General features: G+C 42.3%; 1 protein-coding gene and 1 pseudogene across 1 annotated transcript in view; one reads left to right on the top strand and one right to left on the bottom strand.

The window, feature by feature from the left end:
- Positions 1-27,711, bottom strand: part of Otol1 (otolin 1) — a 105,477-nt gene that overhangs the window by 23,683 nt on the left and 54,083 nt on the right. The gene's annotated exons all lie outside the window — the stretch shown is intronic.
- On the top strand, positions 17,326-19,733 carry LOC126504873 (nucleophosmin-like; annotated as a pseudogene).

Here is a 27,711-nt window from a genome sequence, read left to right as displayed (position 1 = left end):
TCTGAGGTCCAGGACCAGAGCAGGTCTGCGATTCAGCCTGGATTCCAGCCCAACTTGTGCTTCTCAAGATACAAAACCAGCGCTCACTCCCAGAAGAGGCCCCTTTACCCTGACACCCCAATCTCATCATCCACTCTCATGGCTCTCATCAGCTCTCCGCTGGGACCTGCTCCTGGTGGGCTGTCTCCCTAGTGCATGCCGTCCCCTGCCGGAGGGAAATTGACTCACAATCCTTTCCCTTATGTTGCTTGGACCAATCTTTGTGCTCAAAGAGGAAAAGAGAAGCTAAATGAGCAAAGGTCCACGTCTGTTGTAGATCTGAAAGACGGCATGGGACTATTAAATATAAACACATTAGTAACACATTCAATTAATAGTTGCCTAGTTAATGAAACCATGTGAGACAAATGCTGTCATCCCCACTTTAATAAGATAGCAGAACACATCCCTTGATGTTCCCGAGAGGCCTGGGGCTTTCTGAAAGGAAATGAAGAAGTGGATCTGGGGCTAAGGGGAAGTGCGGAGCTGGGGCGGGGAGGGTGGGGCATGGAGTGGGGGGCGTGAGTGGGAGGAGTGGAGGGAAGGGAGCCTATGATCAGGATGCATTGTGTGAGAAAATGTATGTATGTAATTATGTATATCAGAACACAGAAAGTGATTTTTTTTTTCACAAGCTAACTGGGGAGGGAGGATTAGATGCAACACGCAAACTCAGATGCGGCCCACGCCAAAGCTGAACTCGCGTTGCCTCCTTCTCTTTCCAAGGTGCCTGTGGTTTCTTTACCCAGTTCTTCCTTAGTGTTTCCATGCCGAGCATGTGCTTTTTGCTGAAGTACGAGCAGCAACCTTGAGCAGCAGTTAAAAGGTATGTATCCCACCGGAATCTTCATCAATTCACTTGTGAGCTCTTTGCGAGTGAGGTGCGCGCTATGCTGAGTCATATTAGGAATTCTCGCCAGCCTGCACTTCCTTACGCTCCCTGGCCTGCTGGCACTGGGTGGATTTATGTACCACTCAACTTAGATGGTTTAAAACACCTCACTGCTGGAGCCCTCGGTAGTGCTGATAAAATATGTGTGGCTATACTCACAAATCATTGTCTTTACTCACATTTAATGAAATTGAAAACAACGTTTTCCAATAAGTTGCTAGACAACTTCAACTCACTGAAACTCGTTGCCAGTGTTTGATTTTTGCACCCTGTGTCTCTGCCCTGTGATAATGGTTGGTGAAAGAGATTGCTTTGTTCGGGTCATTTTCGTGTGTTTCTTTACAGGTGACATTTTTAGCACGGATAAGTCTGTGCGAATTTAGTCGTATGAAAAATGGCCTTTCTGTGGGTCAGCTCTGTCCCCAGTGTCTCATACACCAAAGTCTTCATTCCCTGTGCGACTGTATTTGGAGAGGGCTTCTAGGTATAGCGACCCAGTAAGGATACAGCTCCTGCGGGTGGGATCGGTGCCCTTAAAAGAAGATGTAAGAGAGAAATGAGTTCTGTGTGTCTGTCTGTCTGTCTGTCTCTGTGTGTGTCTCTGTCTCTCTCTGTGTAAGTCTCTCTCTCTAGCTCTGTCTCTGTCACACTCTCCGTCACCTCATTGAATACCAAGTTTTCCAGGCCACTCAAGGTCTCAGACACCTTAACTCACCATCCCCACCTTGGGACTTGTATCAGGGACTCCGGAAGAAAGCTCAGCCCTGAACTGGGCATCCAGCTGACTTACAGATTTCTTATGATAAGCTAGAAGCTGCTGGGCTGGGAACATTCGGCCAACATTACAGTAACATCTCTACATGCTGTGCTTTGTCTGACCCTCCTGACAGTGATTACTCAAGAGACTTCTGCATTTGGGACTTTGGGGGGGGGGGGGAGTTGGGGAAATGGATGTTGTTTTCCATGCTAGAAACTGATATAAGAGCCAGGTGCAGGCTAGACAAGTGCTGAACCCCTAAGCTACACCCAGAGCCCTTTATGGATTAAATTTTAAGACTGAAAATTTATCAGGAGCTGGAGAGATGGCTCAGGGGTTAGTTAAGAGCACATGCCATGAAGGTTCAGTTCCCAGCACTCAGAGGAAATGGCTCACACAGCTCCAGGAATCTGAACCCATTTCCGGTCTCCTCAGGCACCCAAGTGCACATACACACACACACACACACACACACACACACACACACACACTTAAATAAAAATAAAACTACTCTTTAAAAAAAGAAAATGCATCAGGTGAAATTAAATTCGAGCAGGAAAAGATCTTATATATAATTTATATACATTCATTTCCAAATGACTTTGTACGATGTCTTGTGTTCCTCTCCAGGATATATTGCGTCTATCGAGTATAATTAGAAAGGGAACAATGACGGCCGAGAAGAAAGCTCCTTCAGAAAGCGCTGCACCCCCAAGCAGATCGTATTCCTGACCCTGAACCAAAGGAGCTTGTGAGCTTTCTTTCCTCCCGAGCAGTGCGGTCATTGAGGGCTGCAGTCCAGACAGCCTGTCAGCTCTTGTTCACTCTGTCATCCCGTGACCTTTTCCCCCTGGACGTGTATCTCACGTAACAGGTGTGCACACCTGACCCTGACCGCTTTGTTCAAACTCAAAAGAGAAAGGAATTAGAGGAGAAGGCTTCCTCGCTCAGTGTGTAACAGGGGGCCTTGTGTTTTGAAGACCGTGATTTTCTGCCTCTTTAAAAGTTGGTAACACGGAGTTCTGAAACTGTTTGGAATTAATTTTACTCTGGATCAGACTTTAATTGCTATGAAATTGTTTCATTCTCCCTCTTATTAAGAATCATATTGCAGAAATATTCATTTGTTTCCAACTCTGAGAAGCCTGCAAGGCATAGAATGGAAATTTTAAATGGCCACATGCTTCCTTATACTTTGCAACTGAATGCGTAAATAAAGTCAGCGTGTAACCGCTAGCCACATCTGCAGACCTGTTCATCATTCAAGCCGGCTGCCCAAAGAGAAGGATTGTCTTCTTGGCGGCTTCGGGCCTTTTCTTAAAACCATTTAGTTCTATTCCCATTGATCCAAACAATAAGAGACCCAATGTTCCTTGAACCACTTATATTTGAAAATGCTCTTTGCTTCCTGAAAATACTCAACCTTTATAACAGCGAGGCGTTTTATTTTCAATAATGTGGAGTTCCGGAATATAGGCAAATCTCCCACCAGGGACCTTTGAAATATTGCAATATAGTAGTAATTCAATTTAAACACTAAAAATAGTTTCCTTTATATCGTATATTCTTCTAAAGTCTGACAGATTTACACATCATTCTATAAAATCAATTAATATTTGCTAATGTGCATTCATAACTAATATACATTTATACCTTAGTGTTTAAAATCCAAGATAAAGTCGTAATTAAACCTGAAGCCTTCTTGAATTCAACCAGAAACTGACATTTGGAAATTGTACATATGGAAATTTTCCTATGTTGCTATGTTACTGGAGAGATAACTCAGAGGTTAAGAACACCCACATGTCTCCCAGAGGACTGGAGTTCAGTTCCCGGCACCCACATTGGGCAGGTCACAAGCACTTATAACTCCAGCTCCAGAAAAGCTGGTAGCCTCTTCTGGCTTCCAAGGGCATCTGTACACACATGGCCTACACACACACACACACACACACACACACACACACACACACAAAACATGGAATGTGTGCACAGACTGATTTATTTTCCAGGACCTGGGTAACCTTAAGAGTAACCCCTTAAGTGTTGCTTGCTTTTACCTCTCTGGCTTCCAAGACCCCGTTCCAAGTGTGTCTGACCAAGTGGCTCCACAGGTTCTGTGTGGCCCCCTGTGCTCCATCCCTCCCCAACTCTCTCCCTTTGACTCTTCATCAGTCAAGGATGAGGTGTGTCACAAATTGCAGAGATATTTCTGTCCTTCGTTTAGACTTTGAAGGACCTTAAGTATAAAACATTCATTGTCTTGTTGTTTTAAAAAAATTTAAGAGCAAAAAAAAAAAAATAAGTATTTTCAGTTTCGTAGAGTTCAGACATGAGGTGAAAGGAGCCAGCCAGCCTGTGGGGTGCGTTTGAACAAGGCATCCATGGGAACAAGTGTATTAGAGGTACCCTTTCTAGTGAGCAACCTAGAGCCCAAAATTAAAATGCTAATGAATTCAGGAACTACATCCCAGGAAGACCTTGTCTCAGCGAAGTAACTACCAGACTTTGTTCTTTTTATTCCGTGTGTCCTTCCTATCCGTTGGAACTTTACTGAGGAGGGGAAGGGGAAGAGGTTCCACTAGCAGTTTTTCCTGTGAATCCTTGCTCTTGACCCATCAACCAATCAGAATCCCCGTATCCACTCAAATTAACCAACCAGGTTCACCCCAACTTGCTCTAGAGTGCAACTCATTTTCAAGATTACGCCCTGGCACAGGCAGCTGTCAATCCACTTCTCATTTACTTGCTCGCCTTTCTTTCAAAAGGCTCTGTAGCAGGGCAGCAAACTCAGCTCTGGATCAAGACAGGCAACAAGAAGGACAAGAGTCTAATAGCACCAGCATCAGAGTGTCATAGCTTAAATGTATTCCCCTAAATTCATAATCCCCACTGAAACAGAGATGAGCAGAAGATGATTAGGTATGATAAAGGAAATGATAACCATCATCAGCGGCTTGCTGGTAAACAAGATGAGTTCAGCCCCTTTCCCTTCTTTCCCTCGTGTTCTGTTGCAACTTCTGTCTGTACCACGAGATGGTATAACAAGATAGCCCTTCCACAGACACGAGTCCACCCAAGTCTAAGTTGATGCAATACTGACTTTATTTGGTTTACTTTGCAAGAGTATGAATGACTCAAAAGCCTTTACCTCTTCAAAGAGTACCACCAGTAGTGGGTGATGACGTTATGGAAGCTGCCTTTTAGAGTTCTGATTTCCTTTAACCTTCTACACCACAAACAATCCAGCACCTCCCAAGACAAGGTTTAGTTGGGAAAGAAAAGGAAGCTGTGAACTCCAAGAAGACTCTCTCTCCCCTCCTTCCGTTTGGGAATGCCAAAATCCATTACCATCGTGGTACACCCAGGAATTCCTGTACTACCTTCATTATTTCTTTGCTCAGACAATGGCACTAAGGTTGTTGCACCTCCATGATGGCACAGGGTGGTCATGTTACACCTGCAGGAAAAATTTACTCTACCGTATCTGCCAACGCAGTGGGAACCGTCCAGATCAACTATGTAGTTCTCCCTTCGGGAGGTAAAGTGTGAGCCACACTTGTGTTCAGGGCAAGCCTCCTGGAGTGGCTGTGAGCCTGACTAAACTAAAACCCTTCACTTCCCTGAGGCACAGTTCAAAGGACACTTTCCTGACAGAACATCCCAAATTCTTCACTACTTGATTTTAAGCAAACCCACGTAGAGAATGCTCATTGTCCTGACTGAGTGTCTTTTAGAATGCTGAAAAGAACGCGATGTATAACCTCATTCTCCCTTCTAAAAGTGGGAAAAGGTGTCTCACATACCTGAAATGAAAGCACTTAATCAGAAGACTCTCCCCAACAAAGGAAACTGAAGATACTATGTGAACGGTTCTGCCACCGTGAAACCCAATGGCAGGCACTCCTGGAAGGAACAGTGTCCTTGGCGAACCCTTTAAAGCCATTAATAAAGGGTTTTCTTTCTTTTAAAAAAATCACTTCAAAGTTTCAATTTTATACTTTTTAAAATATATATTATCTGATGGTCGGCCCAAAATTCAAAGTGTCCCAAAAAGACCCCACCCTCACCCCATTCTCTGGAGCAACCTCCCTTACTTGCAGCTTGCTCTTTCAAGAGATGGAAGCATCCAGGACAGCAGTGTCTTTAGAAGATTCTAGATCAACATCTTCCCCTGAACACTAAGGTTAACTCCTCACGTTAGGACACTGCTGTCTTCTGATTTCTACTTTTGCCTACATACCCTGTGCTCACTAATGGGGCCTTCAATCTCATTACCAGCCACGATTGTTCCACATCTCCCCCGCTGCAAGACGGGGCCTACCTTACCTCTAAACTGGAGCTCTGTTTTTACAGAATGGATTTTTTTATTAGATTTTATTGGTGTTCCTTGTCCAGCATCTTGTGCCATTTATTCTGATTTTTAAAGTTTTGCAGAGATTTTGCTCTTTGTACAAAAGGCATGTACAGAGAATCAAGAACTGTAAAGGGTATGAGATCTTAACCTACTTGCAAAGCAACACATTAGCCTCCCACAGTCTAATGGGTTCTGGCAGAAGAAACGAGACTCCTGGGTCAAAGACAAAGCACAATTTATCGCTCAGAGCAGCAGCAGTAATCAGGGCATCAGTGTTTGTGCCACTTTGCCAAGCACTGCTTCCTACAGTGTGACATCAAAGGGTAAACGATACTTCTCATGTGGCACAGTGCAGCTTGCGATCCCCAGGCTTCTATGCAGTGAAGTAAACTTACACGGACTTCACCTGAAAAAAGAAAACTCTTATACTGAGTAGTAAGCAGGCTTGCCCATTACTCTGTTCATAGTCTAATGCTGCTTACATAAACGTTCCTGAAAATCTAGTTCATGACACAGAAGGTCCACTTCTCAATTCAGAAGAGTTCAGAAATGTTCCTCCTGTCCCAGTCCTGCCCGCCCCATGTTGATCTATACCTATCTATTCTTCTCCCCTTTCCAAGGAAGATCTATCTGCCTCACCCCACCCCACTCCTTACTCTCATCTATCTCTGTGGGTCTACAGATGGTAACTTGGTTATCACTGACTTAACACCTAGTATCCACATACAAGTAAACACATACCATATTTGTCTTTCTAGGTCTGGGTTACCTCACTCTGGATGATTTTTTTCCAGTTCCATCCATTTACCTGAAAATTTCATGATTTCATCACTTTTAATGGGTGAGTAAGACTTCATTGTATAAATGTACCACATTTTCTATATCCATTTTTCTGTTGAAGGACATCTAGTTTGTTTCCAATTTTGGGCAGCAATGAACATGGTTGAACAAGTGTTCTTGTGGTAGGGCAAAGTGTCCTTTGGGTATATGCCCAAGAGTGGTATAGATGGATCCTGAGGTTGATCAATTTCTAGCCTCCTGAGGGGCGGCCACACTGATTTCCATAGCAGCAGGAAAAGTCTGCACTCCCACCACCAATGGAGTTGTACCCTCCTTGTTTCACATCCTTGCTAGTATATTAAACCTTCAAATACATAAGAGATATTTCCACCTCTTGATATCTTCTTTAGTCTCTTTCTTCAAGGTCTTAAAGTTTTTCTAAAATAAGGAGGGGAAGGGAAGTGAGGAATGAGGGAGATAATAATGAGAGAGACAGCTAAACTTAAGGGCCATTTGAGGGGTAGCAAGAATACCTAATACAAGAGAAGCTTCTTGAAATATATACATTGTGCTGGGGCTGTGGTGACACATGCCTTTAATCCCAGCAATAGTAAGGCAGATGCAAGTGGATCTCTGTGAGTTCAAAGCCAGCCTGGTCCACAGAGCAAGTTCTAGGACAGCCAGTACTACACAGAGAAACCCTGTCTTAAAAAACAAAAACAAACAAAGTATACATAGATGAAGATGATCTAAATGAAATCACCAAACAATGGAAGAGACTTAGTCCCAGGCTTCCATCTTTTGTCACCAAATGTAGCCTCCAGTATGGGGACTGGGTTCATCTAATTGAGTTCTTGATCAAAGAGGTTCCACGGGAAACCCCCAAACAAGCCACATTGTTGTCAATGGAATAAGTTGGGTGATAATTTGAATGTAATTGGCCCCCATAATCTCATTAGGGCTTGGCACTATTAGGAGGTATGACCTTATTGAAGTAGGGACAGCCTTGTTGAAGGAAGTGCTTCATGAAAGGGTCTGCCAGACATTCTGCAGGACACAGAAGAAAGCAACTGATGGACTTCTTTATTACAAGGCAGAACAGATCTTCAAATTTCCTACTTTGTGGAAAAGTCTGCTGGATACCATGGGCCTGTAGGCTGAATATGGATGCCCCAATGGTAGAGAAGAAGTTTGGGTCATTATCCAGAAATGGAGATGTCTCTGTCAATTCTGGAGTTTTAGAAGTTTGCTTATAATGCACTTCCTGTTTACTCAGGTAATATTATATCATTCTGGAGTTTTTGATGGAGTTGAGGAGTACATAGTTATAATTATAGTAGTCCTTGGTTATGATAAAAGAGAAAGTAGATATAAATATTATAACTAATTCTTGCTTGATACCTGTTTTGTTATATGTAATTTTACTATGTTAAAATTAAAACCCTTTTTTATTTAAGCAAAAAAGGGAAAATGATGTGGGAAGTCCTTCTGGCTATGTGTTGCTTTTATTGGTTAATGAATAAAGAAACTGCTTTGACCTATATCAAGAAAGAACTTAGCTAGGTGGGGGAAACTAAACTGAATGCTGGGAGAAAGAAGGTGGGGTCAGAGAGAAGCCATGTAGCCCTGCCAGAGACAGACGCCAGACCTTTACCTGGTAAGCCACAGCCTTGTGGTGATACATAGATTAATGGAGATGGGTTAATTTAAGATATTAGTTAGCCAGAAATATGCTTAAGCTATTTACCAAACAATATTGAAAATAATATGGTTTCTGTGTGATTATTCAGGGCTGAGCAGCCAGGAACAAACAAGCAGCCTCATACAACAACCACCCGGCTCATGTTTTTATCATAGCAACAGAAACTATAACTAAGACAACTCATCTTGCTAATTTTTGCCACCAACAGATACCTTAGTTTCCAATAACTGAGATATTTCCATATCAGTCACCTAATAACTGAAATAATCTTTTACTGGTATAACTGTGTAGTTGAAGAGTCCATGTACTTCACAGAAGAGACTAATTCTCTGCCTATAATCAGTTTCTCGGGTTCTCTTTTCACAATGGGAAAAGGGAGAAATTGGATGGCTGAAATTCAGAACTGTAAAAACTCAGTTGTGAAATTAAATAATGTTTAATGACATTAAAAATTATAAACTAAAGATTTCTCCATTTGATTGCATTCTAATTTAAAATAAACCCATTTGCTTATGCAGATTTTGATATGGTGTGTATTCAACAATGGTGTGTTGTATAATAAATTACTGGTAGCTAAATATTTTTTACCACTGTGCAATAAAATTTTCAAGATGAAGAAAACAACTACCCTGCAAACTCATATATAATGCATAAACATGTTATATAATACCAAATTATTAAAAGTACTTTAGGCAAGACAATATAAAATTTTAATTCTCATTGTTTATTTTCTCTTGTTTTACACAGCTTTGAAATATGTAGTAACTGTACATACCTAAAGTATACTATTTGAGAAGTTTTAATATGCAGATATATTCATAAAGCCGGCACCAAAATAAAGATGATGGATGTTCACCCCCTAAAGCTTTCGAGGACCTACCTGTAACCATTTCTTCCTCCCACTCACACCCAGCGATTTGCACCATGTCATCTTATATACACTTTCATTTTTAAAAAAATTATAACTAAGTAGACGATACAGTATGTATTGTTTGTAATCTTCTTTCAGAAGAACAGCATTTCTATATGTATTTATGTTGATACCTGTACCAATAATTCATTACTATTTGGCCTGACTAGTATAGCACTGAATATATATTCCACAGCATATTTATCTGTTAGTTGCTTGGATTTTGGTGCACAAGCCACTGCTCTAGGAGTCCCCACAGCTGGGCCACAATATACCAATTAAAGAGACCACAGTGGTGAAAGGCAGAGAAAAGAGATTTAATGAGCACAGTCACGTGAGAAAGAACACATTAAAGAGTTCAGAGACACTAAGCCCTTCTTTGTGGGTATTAATATTAGTTTAAATAGAGGAATAATTGGGACACCAGGCAATAGGTATGCATAGTTAAGCAATCCCACTCAAAGTGTAATCTAGTTACCAGAGTTTCTAATCGTAAAACCCTGGGCTCCAGCAGCCCCGAGAATCTCGGCTCAGCCACCTGTCCCTGTAGACCAATTTAAAGGGTGAATAACAATAAAAAAAAAAAAAAAACAGAGAAGAGAGATTTCTTCCATATGGCTGCCTATGGAAGAGGAACAAAGAAAGGAGCCCAGCAACCATGAATCCATCTTCATGGTACAAACATGGGGTTAGGTTTAAACAAGGACAATGGGTATTTATAACCAAGCAGCTCCAATCAGGGTGTGATTTCCACTCAACACTGAGCCACCACTATCTCAGCTCAAGCCCCACAAGATAGTCCTGCAGAGTGGAGTGTAAATTCTTAGTTTATTCATCACTGTCATCAATACAGAGGATGAGAATGATTTCACATCGTGCATCCCGATCCCACTCATTTCCCCATCCCCCCGCTTCTGCCCTCTGCCCTTGCAACCTCACCCCACAAAACAAGATTTAAAAGTAAAACCAAAAATAAGAAAAAAAAAAAAGAAAAGAAAAAAATCTCAGCGTGGAAGATGCAGTGTGGCCCAGTGAGTCACACAGTATACCTTTATTCCATACGTCTTTACTTGTAAGTGTTCATTGCAATGAATCGCTGGTCTGATCCAGGCCTCTGACTTCTGCTACACACTGGGACACGCATACCAGCCCCCACTGCCCAACCTCCCTCACCCCCACCACCACCCACCCCCTGTGAATGCTTCCAGGATCCCAAATGTTTATCCAGCAAGAAGATCCTGGTCAGCAAATCCTCTGCAATAGCTCTCTCCTGGGTACTCTACTCTTCCATAGTAGTGCACAGGCCTCCAAATGTTTCCTCTTGTAAGGTAGATAGTCGGGTTCTGTTTGCGCTCCCCTTCCCGAGTTCTGACCCCTGCCCACTCTGAGCCCTGTAAGCTTGAGAAGTAAATGATAAAGTTCAGCTTATCTGTTCCTTTTTCTTAGAAATTCCCAAATGTCTTAAAAACATTTTTCCAAATATTTTGTATCATTATTAAGCTGCTTAAGATAAATGTTGTCTCTATTAGCTGATAACCAACAAAAATAGAGGCTGATTATAATTTTAATGATTATATAAAATTAAATGGTGATTTAAGCCCATCATCTTCCTATAACTTATGCTGGTTAGTGACATGAACCACATTAATAAAATATATTCTTAGGACAGCTTTTTATTGTGAATATGTACAATTTTAAATAGCTATTAAATGGCAAACTTTTTATTTTGATATTTCCTGAGAATAAGAAAGCTATTAAAATTATCATTATCGGGTAATTACATTTTAATTTTTTTAAAAAATAGAAAATTTAAATCAGTGTTAGCTATAAGAAAAATATGTTAAATATGCCTTACCTAGTTATTATAATTAGAGAATACTCAAATTTACTTAAGCAACTTAAATGCAACTTTGCCATCAAATTTGATAAGTAGACCTCATTTAACAACTTGGATTTTAGGAAGGAATTTAAATTTTTAACTACCTTAACAACCAGAACAGCAATTTTAGCATTATATATCGAAAGCCCTTAGACATATGAAGTAAATAAATTCAAGGTGTACAGGTCTTTTAAGAACCATTAGTTAATTACTTTGAAAATCTCTAATGACTTCTTTCAAATTTTGATTGGAATGCCAATTATTCCAAATGACATGTTCGCTATAATTTGGCCTTCCTCTATTTTAAAATTATTTTCATTTGTGATGAGATTGCTTTCCAGCAATTAAGCTAAAAATGTCTTAAATATTCAACACTAGAACCTAAATCCCATGAACAATGGCACTTCATCCATGAAATTTCACACAAAAAAAAAACACTTTTAGAATTTAATAGAATAAACATGCTTGTATTAAATGAAATAATGATAATACTCCTGATAAGAGAATCCTATTAAAATTCTAGGGTTGGCAAGGGTCTCAATGAATTAAGTATTTGTTGTACAATTGCAAGGACCTGTGTTTCTTTCGATGGCATTCTAATACCCACATAAAACTGGACACAGCAATACATGTCTATAATCCCAGTACTGCCTGTGGTAAGATAGGAGGTGGAGAATCCCTGAAACCCACAAGTCAGACAGCCTGGCATATTCATTGACAAACAGGAGACCCTGTCTAAAACAAGATGAAAACCAAACACACCACCACCTAAAGCTGTCCTCTGACCCTGAGTCATGTACTATGTGTCCACACTCACATGTGCACACAAACATATGCACATATCAAATAGACACACATGCACACACAAAAGACTGTAAAACTTTTACATCTAAGTTGTGAAAAATTACTCAATTCTACATTCATGAGACAATAGTAACATTAATTCTGATCTCAGTCTAATCACTCTTCATATTCTTCTTCGTTAAGAAGTAGTATTTTTTTTTCCACAGTGCTTTCCTTAGCTCATGTTAGAGGCCCTTGAAGGAAGAAGGTATGCGTGTTTTTATTTCTTTGTTTTCTCTCACATGTAGCTCCTAGATTTTAATTGTGGAGTATCTTAGGGAGATGGTAAGGGAAGAAGGGGTAATGGAGCACACGTAACAAGGAAGTAGAAGGGAACTATTTGGGACCGAGGAAGGGGATCATGGAGAAGAAAAGAGGATGGGACTTGGGAAGGAAAACCTATAGCAACAGGGTATTATAAAAATGTCATAAGGAAGCCCATTACTTTGTTAACTTTAAAAAAAACTAACAGAAAATAAACAATGAAACATCAAGTATTAAAACTAAATAATTTTTAAAATATTTAAATATACTTAACTGGCAGGCTGAGGAAAAGCTCTTTGCTTTAGTCTTAGCAGGAAAAATAACCTTGAGATAGTTATTCTGCCTTTTGTGGTGGCTGAACTCGCTGCCGCCTTCCGCAGACTATGGACCAGCCTCCTGTGCACAGCTCACTGGAACGGTGTACTCTGAATTGTGTGTGGTTCAAGAACTGCGAGCAAAGTCAATTAATTTCAGTCCCCAGCACTAGGGGAAAAGTCAATTAAGATCTCTCAGCAAATGTGTTATAATTTTTTTCTTCAGACCGAGTGGTGCTTGTTGCAATTCTCAGCAAGCCTCCAAAGGCTCCGTGCGACACACTTTAAAGGGCACATTTTACTATGTGCCAATTATTTCTCAACCAAACTGTTACTTTTCTCAAAAGACAAAGTCAAGGGGTTCTGGTTGTTTCGGTCATTATAAAATTCTCCCATTAACTCTTTCTTCTTCCTTTTATTATTGTGGCCGTTGTTTCATTGGAATCAGCAAGTAGTGACTAATTCTATCAATGTGTCTGTATCTACCAGCTGTATTTCTTCTATAGAAAAAAATCCCCTTATCAACTATATTTTAGTACAACAGTACACAATTCCCAAGAATGGACTTGAATCTTGCCCTTTCAGTCTTTCATGGCAGTGGCTGGCACTGTAGCAACCTCCCGGTGAATGATGGGATGCAAGGCTTTTACTGTGTGCTGTCCTTCAGGGCAGTTCAGCCTTTGGTTTCAATGCTTAAGCATCCCATCCACTGGAAACTCCTTTACAATTGGCTGTGCCCTTTCTTTCATCTTCATTAGGCAATTTTCATTGTTGCTTTATTAAGATACATCATGTATAATACAATTCATGTAAATTATGTACTTCAATCATTTACAGTCAGGAAATTCTGAGAGCACCACCACCACGAAGTTTAGAACATTTCCATTACTTCACACACACACACACACACACACACACACACACAAAGAAACTCTATACGCCCCCCAAAAAATTCAATATTTCTCTCTATCTCCATTCCACCTCCTGCTTTATGCACTCACTGACCTATATCTTGGCTTTATGGTAGCCTGTAACAGGCATCACATATAAAGAGCCTCAAGCAATACCTAGCCTCCTGGGTCTTGTGTTCATTTTGCCTATTTTTATGGTTCATCTCCATTGTAGCCTATGTTGATAATGTATTTTATTGCTTTCAATGACAATATTTATTTTGTGAAAATACCACATTTCACTCATCCATTCCTCCGTTGATGGACACTTAGCCTGATTCCAGTTTGGAGCTCTTATGAGTAAAGCTGTTGTGAACATTTGTGTCCTAGGATTTCTGAGGGTTTGTTTTCATGTTTTGGAGACAACTGGGAAGAGAGCTGCTGGTCTTATTTCAGTTTTATTTAATCCTTGTTAGGAACTGACAGACTTTTTTCAAGGAAGTTCTCCCCATATCCCAGCAGGGCCTGAGACTTCCCATTTCTCTAACTTTCAATTATATTTTATTTAAAGTGATATCTTATTGTAATGTTTATGCACATAGTTCTGAGGGAAAATGAGATTGTACATCTCTTTTACCGTTTTCATATCTCCTGTAGAGAAACATCTATTTAGATGTCTCCCCTGTTTTGATGGTGATTTGTCTCCTTACTGCAGCCTTATGCAAAGTGTTTATGAATTTAGAACGTCAGCTCTCAGGTATCAACTCTGTAAATGTGTTTTCATTCAGTCATTTTTCTTCTCATTTGCTTGAGTGTGTCCCTTGAAATGCACGGTTTTCATTTGATAAAGTCCAATTCATCTATTTTTTTGTTGTTTCTCAAGGTTTGGGCTTTATACTTGAGAAAACACTACTTTCTTCAAGGTCACATATATCTTCTATAAGTTTTACATGTTATGTCTTGCATTTATAATATAAATATCTTATATTTATTTTAGGTATATTGTGAATTAATTCTTTGAGCAGCCCCTTCTTTCTTACTTCTTTGGTTATTATTTCTCATCCTCTCTTCATGAAGTCCTTGGGTATGAAATTCTTTGTATGTATCCTTCTTATAGCCTATTAGTGGTGGTCTAGGGAATATATATAAATCTCTACACAGAACCACCTCACACTGGAGAAACAGTCAAACTGCACTGCTATGGGGATAATGCTCTTGTACCCTGTAAAGATTTGCCACACAAAACAAAAACGGGGGGGGGGGGGGCTGGAGAGATGGCTCAGCGATTAAGAGCATTGCTTGCTCTTCCAAAGGTCCTGAGTTCAATTCCCAGCAACCACATGGTGGCTCCCAACCATCGAGGTCTGGTGCCCTCTTCTGGCCTGCAGGAATACACACAGACAGAATATTGTATACATAATAAATAAATAAATATATTTTAAAAAGATTTGCCACACAAATTGGTTTAATAAAACACTGATTGGCCAGTAGCCAGGCAAGAAGTATAGGTGGGGTGACCAGACTAGGAGAATTCTGGGAAGAGGAAAGGCAGAGAGACGCAGTAGCAATAGAAAAAGAAGCTTGTTTTCCAACAGACTCAGAGTATTTTGTCAAATTTTGGAGGAGTCACTCTTAATAAACAGTATGTTATCCCAGTATAACTTGAAGTTTTCTCATTAGGAGAGTTTAAGTATGTTTCTATTTGAAAATATCAAAGGGTTATTTTGACCCTATCAGAGGAACAGTGACATTAGCAGCTGCGTCTCAACAATGCTCTGTGCTGTGGTCGGCAATGGTAAAGTGAGGTGTCCCAGGCCTTGTATAGGCCACAGTGTTCTTCCCCAAGGCTGAGTCTACAGTGTCATCTTGGCCACGGTCCTGACAGCCTAATCTGCCATTGTGTCTGCTTGTACCAATAGACTTCTTCCTCGGCCTTCCTGGAAACTCCAGGAGCAATTTCATATTCTTTCCATAAAATCCTTTTTCTGTTTTATCGACCGAGACTGATATATCTTCATTTTTTTCTACTGTAGAAGTTAATGGTGACTTCCTGAAATGTTTTTATATAAATCAAAATTATTTCAATGAAATGTAAATTACCTTGATGGCTATTCAAAAATGAGAAGTCTCGAGCTTTTTGGCAAGAAAGGGAAGTTTAAATTACAATGATCTTGACATAGCATACTGTCAGCTTTAATGTCCAATTTGTTTCTACTTCTTGCTTCTAATAAGCACTTAGTCACAAAGATGTGCATTATTATAACCCAGATGACCTCACTGTTTCCTTCATCTTCACGTATAATTCTGCTGCACTTAATACTTCCACATCCCCTTGAAAGTCAAAGTTGTTCCTCAAGATTTCTGCTAATTCTAGTAATTGCTTGGCCTCTCCCCACTCCCAAGCTCTGAGGCCCTTGGGTTCTGCTCCATCCCACCCTATCATAACCCCTTGCCAAGGTTAAGATCTGCCAAGGGGGCTGGAGAGATGGCTCAGTGGTTAAGAGCACTGGCTGCTCTTTCAGAGGTCCTGAGTTCAATTCCCAGCAACCACATGGTGGCTCACAACCATCTGTAATGAGGTCTGGTGCCCTCTTCTGGCCTGCAGGCATACACACAGACAGACTATTGTATACATAATAAATAAATAAATAAATAAATATTTAAAAAAAAAAAAAAGATCTGCCAAGGTTTTTTATAGGCCTAATAGAGTCAACTGACTCTTGGGCCATATTTCCATATGGGAGCAGGAATGGGAGTATGTCACATCAAGTGATGATTTGCTGTGTTGTTCTTACTTGTTTTATTTGGAGGAGGGCTATCCGGTTCAGTATTCAAGATTAAATCCCAGCTAAGTATGTCTCCAACCACTAAACTACAACCGTAGCTTATGCAATGTCCTTGAAGGTGAATCAAAGATCAACATTTTGTTGACTCTCATTTTCCTTCTTTCTATTAAATACAGAGGTCATGGTCACTCTCTGGAGTTTCAGGACCCATTGATCCCCACAGACCTACTGCCTCCTTTTTAACCCAACAGTAAACTCTTATGCCTTGTTTCTTCGTGTGTTTCCTTGTTGTGATGGGTCTGATGCCCTGAAAAGAGTTAGAATTAGAAAGGCAAGAAGGAAAAGCTACCTACATTTGGGTAAAACTGAGCAGTCAAAAGTCCAGTTTGTTTATACATTTATCAGAATATGATTCCTAACAAAGACAATTCTAGAAGGAACTATTGTGCAGTGTTTAATGCTATGCATTTTCCCTGTGGAACTTAGAATCACAACTGCCTTCACTCAGTTTCAAAAACAGATCAATCCATAGCAAATACCACCAGGATTCTCTAAGACATTGAAAAGACTGTGAGGCAGCCCTTCTTCTGTCTCCACATCAGTCAGGATGTCCTGAGCAAAGCCTTACTCATTGCTACTACTTTTGTTAATCACAAACCCAGACCTCTGTTTCAAGATTCAAGAGCAAGAAACTCTAACGAACTCTGCCTGGTTACCAGGAACTGATACGTTATTGGCTTTCCTAGTTCCAGAGCATCAGAAAGTTTGAGTACTCCGCCACTTCCAGCATTCGTTTTGTCAAAAAGCAAATTGTCCTCTGGCGTGATTCTGTCCTGCACATCTGTTGTGGTGTGCAGGGGGCAGTTATCATCACCCTACTTAACCTCACAGCAAAGTGCACGCCTCTACCTCATGGAAGACTCAATGGGTGAGCCCTCTGAGGCCTCGGAAGTATCTCTTCTCTTGTGAACTAAAGGCCAACAAACGTCCCAGCACTCGGGAGGCAGAGGCAGCCGGATCTCTGTGAGTTCAAGGCCAGCCTGGTCTACAAGAGCTAGTTCCGGGACAGGCTCCAAAACCACAGAGAAACCCTGTCTCGAAAAACAAAAACAAAACGATGAATACCAATGAAAATAAGAGCATTACCATTTTAGCTACTGGGATGAAAAAAAAATGAATTAAACATCATCAATGCAGAAGCAGCGAATTAAGAAGGCAGTTCAATCAAAGTCACACTGGCAACTTTGAAAATGCCTGTACAACCAACAGTTTCCCTTGGGGCCTTTGAAATGACACCACCTGCGGTCCTGAGGTTGAAGTATGATTCAGGGACTGTGCACATTAGTGGACGTACCTAGTGGCTAGAGAGGAAGATACAGAAGCAGAAGAAGATGAATAGGATGTAAAACTCTTAAGTGATCTGCCCTGGAAGTGGTAACAGATTCCACAGAAAAGAGTAAAACTTGATGAAGACAATGATGAAGATGGTGATGAAGATGAAGATGAGGAGGAAATGAGGGGAAAAGCTCCAGAGAAGAAATCTGCATTCGATACAATAGCCAAAATGGACAAAAATCAAACCAGAATGGGAAAAGACTTAAGACAATCAACACCAAGATGAAAAAGTAAATGAAAAAAAAATCCTTCAAAGCACAGGAAAGAATTCCTAAAACACCAAAAGGACCTAGTTCTATAGAGGACATCTAGGCAAAAATGCAAGCAAGTATGAAAAGGGGTGGTTCTCTTCCCAAAGTGGAAGCCGAGTTCATCAGGGGAGGAACTGCCTCCAGATGACTGACCAGGAAGCTATTCAAGATCTCTGGCAGTGGAGAACATCTCTTTAAGAAAATGGTTTAAACGGTTTGAAACAGTTCATCTTACTTCTGTAGCAGCTGGTATCTGGCGGTCCTTTTTATAACACAAAGTGAGAACATTCCCTACTGTGTTTGATAAATGCTATACAGGCTCCGTTGCCAAGAGTGTGTTGTCTAAAATGCCTATTGAGTTTTCAAGGATGGGGACTCCACGCTTTACTTGGTTTAAATTATACATGGACTGTTACGGTAGGACATAGTGATAGTGGTGGCCAGTTGTGGAAACGGTGGGGAGACAAACACAAACATACATATAAACTCTGAATTTTAACAAAGGAAAAGGAGCTGATCATCTCCTAGTCCACACAAATGTCAACACGGAGCCTTCAGCGAATAAACTTACCCAAGCAGATGTTCAAAACTGTCAAGTGAATTTAGTCACCAGTGAGCTATTCCTGTGCCAAATTCACTGTGGTAAAGGTAGATCTTTTCTTTCTTTCCAAATAGAGAAAATGCATCTGCGCCATGCAACTGTGCATTCCAAGACCTGCCCTTGGCAGAGCCGGTTACCCACGGAACAGAGAAATACTTTGTATCTGGCGCCCATTTCCCAACGAAACCTCTTTAAAAGACGCCATTGTTTGGAACTTAACACTTTTCAACACACCAAGCACAACTTCTGTTAAGAGTTTCGACAGACTTTTTGATGCCAACACATGCCAGTGCGGAAAACAGTGAGTCGCTTTGACATGTCACGAGCAGCGGAGTGGAGTGTGATGCCAAGCATTGCAGGGGCTCCATCTGTACGACAATCAAAAGTCTTCCTAGGCAAAGTTTTGCTTGGCTAAGAAATAATGCATCATTTTTGAAGCCTTTAACAATGTTTTTCGTTTCCAAAAGGGGTTCTGAAATAGTACATTTTATTTTGATGGTGTAAGCATACAGAGACAAAAGATAGGAACTATCTGAGCTGGAAAGTGCCACTCATAACGCAGAGATGAATGCGGCAGCTCCAGGACCAGAGGTGACCAGTGGGGGAGATGTCAAAAGCTCTACAGAAGAGCACATCGTTTAGGAGACACGCTGTTTCGATTATTTCCCCTTGCTCTAAGCTGCTTCCAGTCTGATGCTCTCAGTGCAAAGCTGTTTGTCAAGATCTCCCTAGGGCTGGGGAGATGGTCCAGAGGGTAAAGGACTTGATGTTCAAGTACAGGGTCCAGAATTCAAATCTCCAGTGACTGCATGAAGGCTGAGAGTGGAGACACACATCTAATACCAAGTTCCTGGAGAATCGGAGACACGGGGATCCACTGGCCAGCCAGTTAGCTGAAACAGTGAATTCCATGCCCAGTGAGAGAACTTGTCTTGGAAATAAGGTGGAGAAAGAATGACAAAGACACCCAGGGTAGCAGGGCGGTGGTGGCGCACGCCTTTAATCCCAGCACTCGGGAGGCAGAGGCAGGCGGATCTCTGTGAGTTAGAGACCAGCCTGGTCTACAGAGCTAGTTCCAGGACAGGCTCCAAAGCCACAGAGAAACCCTGTCTCGAAAAACCAAAAAAAAAAAAAAAAAAGACACCCAGTGTCAACAACTGGCCCCACACACACATATACAAACAGACAATGTGTTCAGGCTGAACCTGACCATCACTGTCATGAAGCTACCCCACAAGACCCTCAGAAGATCACGCTTATTAACATTTGTTAAGGGACTGAGACAATGGCTGGCTCAGTAGTTACAAAAGTTGCCACACAGGTGTCAGGGCTACAGTTCAGCTCTCCGGAGTCTTTGTAAATGCTGGATGGGGGGGCAGTATGTCTGAAATTCTAGCCTTGAAAAATAGATACAGAAGAGCCCCAGACTCTGCTGGCTGGAAAGCCTACCTGGAAGCCAACTGTAAGGAGTCTGGGAAGTGTGCTCCTCTTGATTTGTGCCTCAGTAGCAGAGGGTAAGTGTGAGCCTCGGGACTCGCTGACAGCGATTAGCACACCGGGAAACAATGTCCATTTAATAAACACATATGCTGTGGGTTTCGCTTTTATCTTTGTTTTGTTTTTCCAGCTCTCTACCCTTGTGCCCTTATCTCCAGCAGAACCTAATAAAGGAGGAACGAGAGTGAAACGTGGGAACCCGCCTTACCTGAGTCTCTATTTGTTGCACGACACTAACAGCTGATGTCGGCATTCCCAACTACTTGCCACAGCAGAGGAATTTATTACCTTTGCGTGAACACATACCACGTGGGCACACATCTTAGTAAAACACCAACACAATCTCTGTGACTAAGCCTAAGACAGTAATGGGATGAGTCTCCAGTAATGTGGAGATTTCTAAGATACTGCTGCGTTCTAGGTTGAAGAAGGCCAGAAGTGTTGGGTTTGTATCAAATAGGGTCCTAGAACTGAAAGGAGAAATAGACTCATGCCCCTATCCCTAATCTGGAAGCAATCTCCAATTGATAACCACTGGCAAGTGAAAGTTTAGTTTCCTCTAAGAGAATCCCACTGGGGAAACAAACTGCTCTTGAGGGCAGGCCTCATGCCCAGCTGAAGATGGCCAATAGAAAGTAAACTGAGTGGGGTCTTAACATCATGTCAGGACTTTAGCTTTTTTATTTTATCTTATTTTTATTTTCCATTTATTTATCTTTTTTTTTCTTCTCTCCTTTTACCCTCCAGGCCCTTTGCATATACAGTATGGCTTCCCGCATCTGGTATTCTTCTGGGATTCCTGAGTGTGAGCAAGTGTGTCTCCGTTTCTTGTGTCTTCTCTAGGGCTCTCTCCTTCTGTTTGTTTTGTTCTATTCTGATGTTTTTATTTTATGCTGTCATATTTTATTTTATTTTACTGTTATCCCTTAGAACACTGCTTCCTAATGAGCAACAGAAAGATGGTGGATCCAGATAGGAGGGGGGATGGAGAGGGAGCTGCGAGGACTAAAGGGTGGAAAACCCACAAGCAGAATATATTGTATGAAATAAATCTATTTTCAATAAAGGGAAAACAGAAAATAGTGACACTGAGACAGCTGAGGTGATGCTCACTGGAAATGGGGCAGGCCGAGGGGACAGTTTACTAGGAGTGAGGATCAGGTCTTTATTACCTTTTCCTTCCAAGAGGATGTAGGAGAAAGTAAAGCAGAGGGAGCCAAAGGAATTGCAAGAATAGGGTGCCCGAAATTCTTCGTCACTGAAATGTGACAATGAGCAGACTTTTCCATCCTCTCTCAGCTGGTTGGATTTCAAAATAAAACAAAGAACTGAGCTTCGGAGAAAGTTAGATAAGAAGCCACAAATCAGCATAAAAAAAAAAAAAACACACAAGAAAGTGGAGGAACTACGTGGTGAGCATACTCAAGGGCACCGGGTCCCCAGGGTGGGGCGGAGCATTGTCCTAGCCTTCGCAGGGCTCAGGACTACCAGCAGTGCTACACAAATCTGGCTCCCAGAGTGTTCAGAGCATCAAGAGTGTTTTGTTCCCACTGGTGGTCTGGGCCTCCCTCTGCTGGCCTCTGGTGATCCATTGCACTATATCCGTGGGCCTATCAGCTATCTTTAGACCACAGTCAGGACAGGAAATCCAGAAGTTTGGGCCAATTGTTTAGTTAAAAAGCCAGCTTTTGGGGGGTGGGGGTATGTCAATCTACGTGATTTTATATAGATCCAACACCCCAAAGAGCCCTTAGTCACTCAAAGAGAAGGCCATGACTAATCCTGACTTGATTTGGGGCCAAAGATGAGCCTGACATTTTCCTTCATTGTGTTTTAACGTTATTGTGCTACAGACAGGCATGAGAAATTAGAGTAAATTAAGATTACAAATGCCATCCAAAGTGGGGAGAGAGCGACTATGAGAATTGTATGAGCTGGCATATGTGCTGGCTGGCTTTTATGCCAGTTTGACAGAGACTAGAGTCATTTTTTTAAGACGAAACTCGAACTGGGAAAAACACCCCCACCAGACTGGCCCGTTGAGAGGCCTGGTGGTCCAATCTCTTCATTGACAACTGATATGATTGATATGGGAGAATTGGTGAGACCCCCGGGAAGATGGTCTTGGAGGCCATAAGAGAACAGGTTGAGCAAGCCATGGCCAGAAAGCCAGTAAGCAGGACTCCTGCGTGGCTTCTGGCTCAGTTCTTCCTTATAAATTCCTGTCCTGACTTCCCTCAGTGATGGGCTGTGTTCCCTGAAAGTGTAGGATGAAATAAACCCTTTCCTCCCCACAAGCTACTTTTGGTCATGGTATTTATCACAGCCATAGGCACCCTACGACAAGACGATAACCACAGCACATGAGAGGATAGGGTAACAGAGTCTCAAGCGTGAGAGCAGAGCAACGGATCAGCAGTACAAGTACTGCTGCTTTCGGAAGGCACAAGCTCTTTTCCCAGTGTCTATGTTGGTGACCCACAGCTGCCTGCAACTCTAGCTCCAGAGGATTCTACGCCTTCTTCTGACTTCCAAGGGCACCTTTAGTCATCAGACACACAGAGAGACACACATATACACACATACATACACACACACACACACACACACACACACACTAAACATTTTTAAAGAAAAAAAGAATCTCAAGACCAAGGTTAGCCAGGCCTACATGGTAAGGTTAATACAAAATATGAGGTTGGGGGAAAAGGTATTGTTAAATGGCACAAGTTGGACCCTGGTGGGTCCCATGGTGGGTGAAGAACGTGGGCAGAAGACAGATACGCCATACAGACAGTTTGAGTGTGGAGTTTTATTGGAGGAAGGGAAGGGAGTGGGAAAAATGAAGGGAGAGAGAAGAGAAGAGAAAGAAAGAGAGACAGAGAGAGAGAAAAGAGAAGAGGCAGGAAAAGTCCTGTCTGTTCCTTCAGAGGAAAAGAGAGACTGGGAGTGGGCAGAGCTTGTCTCTGAAGGGCAACTTTATACCTCCATACAAAATCGGACCATGGGCTGGCCAGGGTACAGCCCGGGTACCTTCTGCCAGATGACAGGGAAAGCCAGCCTAATGCCTGAATCCTAACAGAAGGGGTATTAGATTCTGATTCCTTGTCTTGTATTGAGACAGCTTCCTATTAGCTCTAGGCCTAGAGTCAGAAGCATTTATTAAATTAAAGAGCTAAGTGCTGGGTGGTGACTAATTCAATAAAATGCTTGTCATGCAAGCGTGAGGGTCTGAGGTCAATTCCCAGAGCCCACATAAAAGCCTGGCATGTACTTGTATAGGGAAGAGTTGTTGTGTGATGCTATTCCTGGGGAGACATCAACAAATGTCTCTCCATCCCAGATAAGGAACTGACAACAGACAAAAGTGCAGATGCCACCAAAGTCCAGCCTGATAAACCAATGAGTTTTATTGGGGTTACTTACAGGAATGCAGTTGAGGGGTTACTTGTAGTAACGGAACTGACTCAAAGACAGTCCCATCATCAAAAGCCCAGCCCAACATGGGTTACAGCTCACAAAGGCTGGAAACCTGGAGAGCATTGCACAACTAATGAACCAACCCGCCTCCATCTTAGACTTGAAAGCCATCTTACAGTAAAGATAAACTAGGCTCTTACCTGTTTATGGTCTCAAGTTTTGGGTTATGCCCCACCTGTGACCTTAATTACAAATGGTTCTATACTACCTGCCCCAGGAATGGCCATCCTGTCTTTGTTTTAAAAAGTTGTTGTCTTACAACCCTAGCTTTGTTTCAAAAGGTTGTTATGACTCCTGTTGTTATGACTACGTTGTTCCAACCTCCTTGCAACTATGTTTTTGTTTCAGTCGGTCATTATGACTAACTTGTTATGTTTATGTTCAACTCCTATAACCCCACCTATTGCTCCCAACAACTCCTCCATTTGGAGACCCCCTACCCCTGAGCTATAAAAACCTTGTCTTCCTCACATCCAATGCTGATATTTTGAACCCCACCTTTAGAGGGAGACAGTCCATACACATAAACAAAAAAAATGTTTTAATCAATTGTTTGCTTTAGCTAATTTAGCCTTAATGATTTGGGTTAGTGTAGCGACCAGGGGCAAAAGAAAAACACCCAGGCCCTGACGTGACCCCAAGCCTGAGACCAGGGCCAAGGGAAAAGCTTTCTCCCTCTGGCTTGTGACTCGGTGTTAATGAACAAAGCACAACCAGTCATACTGTACTTTTTCACTAGCTCACTGACACTCTCCAAGAACCCTACATAAGCCCTCCCTCCCTTTCGCCTTGCCCTCTGCTGTCTCTCTTTCCATTCAGAGTCTGCCATCGCTCTATGTCACTCTCCGGTAAATCTCTTGTGTGACTTTGTGGGTATTCCTCGGCTCCCTATTACCAAGATACCACTGGAATAAACCTTGCAGTTAGTGGTCTTTCTCGTCACGTCTTTGGGTTTCACACAACCTACAGACAACTAGGCAAGCTGGAGAGCCAGAGCATCCTTTCCAGGTGACTCAGTCTGCCTTACCGGCTCCTAGGCAGCTTGACTTAGAGTGTCTCTCAGCAGGGTTTACAATTTCCATAAACTGGGGGCGGGAGATACCTTGTCCATCTTGTCAGTTTCAGGGACTCCCTGAGGCTTTGAGATGTTTCTTTCCCAAGCCAAGAACTCTTGCAGGATGGCATGCTTCTCCTCCTCTTAGAGCATCCTGTTCCCCCAACCACCCACCCTTAGCATCCTGTGCCATGGCAAGGTTTCCTGCCAATATTGAATGCTTTGATCTCAGAGGAAACTGTTCCGGAACAGGGAAGCAGGGACAGCAGATCCCTGGTCTTGCTCAGCACCCAACTTCACTTGCTTAAAAACCCTCTAGCAATTTCTTACTGACACAGGTTTCTTTAAACAGTGTTTACATTCATAAGGCAACTAATTATATAAATGTACCAGTTTTTAATTTGTTCGATAATTTAACCAAATGGATTTTTTTTCTTTTATTTTGGTACTAGGGAGCAGCCAGGACCTACAGCGTGCTGGGCAAATGCTCTACTACTGTGATCTCCTAGTTGCCCACCCCCACCCCACCATCCACACACACAAATTTATTTTAGCATCTTTCACGCACCATGCTACGTACTAAAGCAGTGAAAAATAACACAGATTAAAAATTCAACTCCCAGCCAAGAATGGTGCTCTATGCTTTTCATCTAAGAATTCAGGAGGCAGAAGCAGGGATCTCTGTGAGTTCAAAGCCAGCTTGGTCTACATAGCAAGTTTCAGGACAGCCAGGGTCACACAGGGGTAGGGGGTCTCCAAATGGAGGAGTTGTTGGGAGCAATAGGTGGGTTTATAGGAGCTGAACATAAACATAACAAGTTAGTCATAATGACCGACTGAAACAAAAACATGGTTGCAAGGAGGTTGGAACAACGTAGTCATAACAACAGGAGTCATAACGACCTTTTGAAACAAAGCTAGGGTTGTAAGAAAAAACACAAGAAAAAAAAAAGTTAAAACTGAATTCCAGCCAGGGTCTGAAAAAGCCTGGGTTAAAACCGGTCTCACTGAACATAGCGGACAATGAGGAATACTGAGACCTCAAGAACAATGGCAATGGGTTTTTGATCCTACTGCACCTATTGGTTTTGTGGGAGCCTAGGCAGTTTGGATGCTCACCTTACTAGACCTGGATGGAGGTGGGTGGTCCTTGGACTTCCCACAGGGCAGGGAACCCTGATTGCTCTTTGGGCTGATGAGGGAGGGGGACTTGATTGGGGGAGGGGGAGGGAAAGAGGAGGCGGCGGTGGGGAAGAGACAGAAATCTTTAATAAATAAATAGATAAATAAATAAATGGAAAAAAAGATAAATCACAGAACAAAGAAATGATGTCACAAACTTTAAAAAAAACTGAATTCCAAATCAAAATGCACATAACACTATTGATTTTAAGAATCCTCTTTCTCACTAATAAAATACTAATTTTTAATTGATTTTATGTGTGTGGATGCTTTGCCAGCATGCATCTGTGTGTCACACGCAGGCCAGGAGGGAGTGTCAGATCCCGTGTTAATGGGAGCTAAAGACAGGGCTCGCAGTCAGGAGGGTCCTCTGGAAGAGCAACAGACACTCTTGACCGCTGAGCATCTTCCTCCTCCTCTCCCTCCAGCCCCACAGGCAGTTCTTGATCCTTAGTGGTAAAGGCAGCTTTGCTGTACTCACTCATCCTCTGCGTCCTCTGCAGACACAGGCTTTTCCCCATCTCGGACCAGTTTCTCCCCACCCACCGGGTCCTACCCGCTCGTTCCTGCAGCCACTCGTGAAATAACCCCTCTGAGGCTTATTACCAGTTATAATTGTTTAGTCAATGTCTTAGGCTTCTTACTGGCTAGCTCTAACTATTCAATTAACCCACGGTGGCTTACCACGGTGGCATATGACTCCTTCAGTGGCTACATGGCATCTCTGACTCCACCTTCTCTCTCTCTCTCTCTCTCTCTCTCTCTCTCTCTCTCTCTCTCTCTCTCTCTCTCTCTCTCTCTCTCTCTCTCTCTCTCTCTCTCTCTCCCCGTGTGTGTGTGTGTGTGTGTGTGTGTGTGTGTGTGTGTGTGTGTGTGTGTGTGTTTGGATTTCCCACCTAGCTTTACCCTGCTAAGCCATCAGCTGAAACAGTTTTATTCACCAACCAATGAAAGCAACACGCATACAGAAGGACATCCCATATTACTCATCTCTCTTCCTCCGTCATTTTAAACAGCATACGGCTATGCCCTGGTCTCTTACCAGGAAACTCGGAACCCCTGCCATGGAGGACAGCCACTAGAAAACGACAGCCAGCATACACAGAACCTGCCGGCACTTTTAAGTCTTCCCAAACTGCAGAACTATACGAAATAACTAAATGATTACTGGAAAGCCACTGAATCTATAGCGTTGTGTGACAGCAGCCTAAGCTAGACTAATAAAGGGGCATTCTGGAAATGTTTCCCTTTCATCATCAGAAACAGAAAATTAAGTTTTTATCCATAGAATTGATTGATTCATAACACAGTTGTCATTATTATTGGCATTCACAACTCAATAAGAGTAGCATGCTTTAGAGAAAAATTGTGGGTTTTAAGGCAATGAACTCTTACCACCAAAACAAAAAGGGATCTTGAGATGTCTCTTTACTACTGCTTGCTTCCTGTTTGCTTCCAAACTCAGCACAAGTGGATGGTTCTCTAAATCACACACAAACCCTGTACAGCATCTGCACTACAGCCCTACCTGTGCAGAGTCTACACAGCAGCCCTGTGCAGTGTCTACACAGCAGCCCTGTGCAGTGTCTACACAACAGCCCATACAGAGTCTACACAGCAGCCCGTGCAGAGTCTACACAGCAGCCCTGTGCAGAGTCTACACAACAGCCCATACAGAGTCTACACAGCAGCCCTGTGCAGAGTCTCCACAGCAGCCCTGTGCAGTGTCTCCACAGCAGCCCTGTGCAGTGTCTACACAGCAGCCCTGTGCAGTGTCTACACAGCAGCCCTGTGCAGTGTCTACACAGCAGCCCTGTGCAGTGTCTACACAGCAGCCC

Source organism: Alexandromys fortis, unplaced genomic scaffold (genome assembly GCF_014885135.2).
Source record: "Alexandromys fortis isolate MF-2015 unplaced genomic scaffold, M_Fortis_MF-2015_v1.1 scaffold_53, whole genome shotgun sequence".
NCBI classification, from domain to species: Eukaryota; Metazoa; Chordata; class Mammalia; order Rodentia; family Cricetidae; genus Alexandromys; species Alexandromys fortis.
This window is presented reverse-complemented; position numbering and strand designations above follow the sequence as displayed.